At 34.5% G+C, this 3331-nt stretch overlaps 1 pseudogene; it reads left to right on the top strand.

The window, feature by feature from the left end:
* Window positions 1–2034: 2034 nt before the first annotated feature.
* On the top strand, window positions 2035–2461 carry LOC129797869 (ubiquitin-60S ribosomal protein L40-like; annotated as a pseudogene).
* Window positions 2462–3331: the final 870 nt, after the last annotated feature.

Genomic DNA, 3331 nt, shown 5'->3' with positions numbered 1-3331 from the left:
CCACTAATTAACTCTAAACTATCATCGAAATAAATTAATTACCACCTCCATTCATGGCTTTTCCTCGACATCTACCAGGAAACTTATTTCCATGCCTTGCAATTGTTCCACAAACTCTAGCCTTTGTCTCATTTTCAAGTAGATATTTCTGCAATTCTTCTTCGTGTATATTTTCAACCAATTTCAACTGAAAATTAAAACCTCGAGCCAGAAAATAAGTTGGTGCATCAATTTTATAAAACTTTCCATGGCGTGATCATGCCAATAAAAGATCTCGGAAAGGGCGTTCCCACTGTCACAGAAAATCACAAAAGATAAGATGCATTCCTGAAACACTTTTTCTAAATTATAAGTTTCCTCACTGAATGGAATTTACTGGATTTCTACAGTAAGTTTGGCTTTATTTGTGTCATTCGTGCTAATCAGTTTATAAGAAATTATTTCCTGGAATTCAAGAAAGAGATCAATATGACAAAATCTACACTTTTTACAATTTTCAGTCTTCGATTTTCAACTTTTTTTCAGTTTTGCCCAGAGTTTTCGGTCCAGGATATGGGCCTTCTTCAACGGCTACAAAGGTTGATCAATTTATTTTAGTATTTTCATAATGTACAAAGTCATTTTCCATTAAACAATTCCACATTCTACTCACTGAATTAAGGTTTTTTGTACTTATTTAGTATGATTATTTAGTAAGTAGAATTTTGAAGTGTTAAAAAAAATCGACCTTATTATATTAAAATTCCGAAATAAATTGAACACACTTTCAAACACCGAAGAAGGTCCACATACTGGACATAATTTTCAAGTGTGGAGTAATACCAGTGGTAATAAAAATTCAATTATTTCCGCTTATTAATTTTAAAAGTATATTAATAACGTGGACCAAGTTAAATTTATGAAGTTTGTTAGTAATTCCTACACTTTGGTACTAAATACTCGAAAAGAGCATTTCTAAAATATTATTGGAAATAAAATGTTTTTCAGGGCTTTCGCTTTATTTCGACGATATAATTAAAGATTGTCCTGTTTATAATGCGTCGTTTTTATTCGATAACTTTCATCCTTTTTCAGCAAATTTCAAATTAGGGTAAAATGGAATAATTCAAAATCCTTTTTATATCGCAATTGGAGATTTCCCCACTATTCTAAATAAGCAAAAAACATAAAGAAAAACGCTTATGTCAGTGGGGTAATCCTAAAATTCTAAATTGGATATGACTCCGAATTACTCCATTTTTTACACCTAGGGTAATGAAATTGATTTTTTGTTTTCTTGGAATAGCTATAACATAAAATCTCTATATTATTCTAAAAAGAATGTTCTAAAAAAGATAGAAAGTCACGCTTACCTTACTTGTAAAAATAAACAGACTGTTTGTTAAAAAAACAAAAAATAAACCAAAAAACACGGTTTTGTAAGGGAAGTAGGGGTAGGGGAAAAAGGAAACAGGGCATCGAAGACCGGAAGTCGATATCTCTTATTGTTTGGCCTCTAGTCGTATTAAGGCACTGAATGGGTTAAGTGGTAGAGCACACGCGCTATGATGCAAGTGTCCCGGGTTCGAATCCCCTTTAGATCACCAGGAATTTTTCTGCCGTTAAAGGTGTTCGAATTGCATCCAGTGAGCTTCACTACACTTGATCCCACGGGACGTGGGACTGACAACCTCATCCCTGTAAGAAAAAAAATAATAAATGGATGTCCCGCACTCCTCTTGTGGGAAGGCCTAGCTCCTCTATGGAACGTTGTGCCACCATTATTATTATTTTTATTATTTATGTAATCGTGTTACAAGCTTCTGCACAAATAAAAGAGATTTACGAAAAATATTTCAGAAAGATACACTAATTAGGGTGCTATACCGCCTCATCACCGCTTAAGTTCGTTCAATGCAGTCGGATTGGAAATTTCAAGATCTTAAAAAAAAACAAATTTAAGCAAATTGAGTGAAAAATTGGCCCTCCAAAGTGGTTAAACTTTGATCTTTGAAAATCCGATATCGTCGAGTGCTTTTTTAAGGTTCTCTCCACGTTAAGCTAAATCTCTTCGAAATGCAGATCTTTGTGAAGACTTACGGAGAAAATCATCACATTGGAAGTAGAACCCTCAATAACCATTGAAAATGTGAATGCAAAGATTCAGGACAAGGAGGGAATTTCTCCAGATCAACAGCATCTCATCTTTGCCGGAAAGCAGCTTAAGGATGGCCATACACTCTCGGACTACAATATTCAGAAGGAGAGCACCCTCCATCTCGTGTTGCGTCTCCATGGTGGCATCATCGATCCATCTTTGAGGATTCTGGCCCAGAAGTACAATTGCGACAAAATGATCTGCCGCAAGTGCTATATCCGGCCTCATCCCAGGGTCACCAATTGTCGCAAAAAAAATTGCGGACATACCAACAATTTCCATGCCAAGAAGAAGCTAGAGTCGAGTAGATGGCTTGGTTGGTGAGGAGGCTTCTTGAAACCGGATCAATAAAAAAAAATCTTAAAAATATTGCGTATTGAGAAATGACTGCAGTTAAGGCATAAGGGTAAGCCTAAGGTCTGAAGCACAGGTAAAAGAAAAAAAAAACAAAACTAAATTCAAAAAACGAATAAATATATTCTACTCAACTCTTTTTACTGCTTAATCCAATCGCAAAATTAGTGAAACTTATAAAGCTTATAAATGGTGTCTAAATAAGAAATCAAACTATTCTTTTTACCAATCTACCCCATTTATCTTGTAATTAGTTTAAAGCAAGAAGAAATGCTTTTGTTTGAGGAAAATGTACAGAGAATCAATTCAATGAGTAGATTGGAAATCAATTCTTTAGCGTACGAGACTGCTTTCAGTGGAATAAGTTTTAAAATGAGTTGTTGAAAAATTTACAGGAGAGCTTTTCATAAAGCTGATTTTATGACTCCTTGGGAATAGTACAATAGAAATGCTAGGCTATACGCTCTTAAGGTGTGCTTTTGAAATAGCTAAAGGGAGGCTTGCCGTTCTCTTGCCGTCGTCATATGGAAAATTGCTGTGGTACATTTTAAATTTTAAAGCGGTTATGGAAAAGGATATAAAGTCTTGACTCATTGTATTTTACGCTCAATCTGCTCTTGGAATTTTCACTCATACATATGGAGTTTGTAGTAATATTTTGTATATGTGGAAAATTTACAACTTTTCCGTACATAGCACCGGATAGCATCTTAACTGCTTTACTAATTCTTCTCCTGGTGCTGATTTATCAGTAAATAAATACATGCATATAGACACATTTAGCAATATATTTGGCTCTTATGGTATAGATACAAGTTACAACTCTTCTGGTCCATATAA

The sequence above is a fragment of the Phlebotomus papatasi genome, chromosome 1 (assembly GCF_024763615.1).
Source record: "Phlebotomus papatasi isolate M1 chromosome 1, Ppap_2.1, whole genome shotgun sequence".
NCBI classification, from domain to species: domain Eukaryota; kingdom Metazoa; phylum Arthropoda; class Insecta; order Diptera; family Psychodidae; genus Phlebotomus; species Phlebotomus papatasi.
Note: the sequence above shows the minus strand (reverse complement) of the source record. Positions and strands in the feature narration are given on the sequence as shown.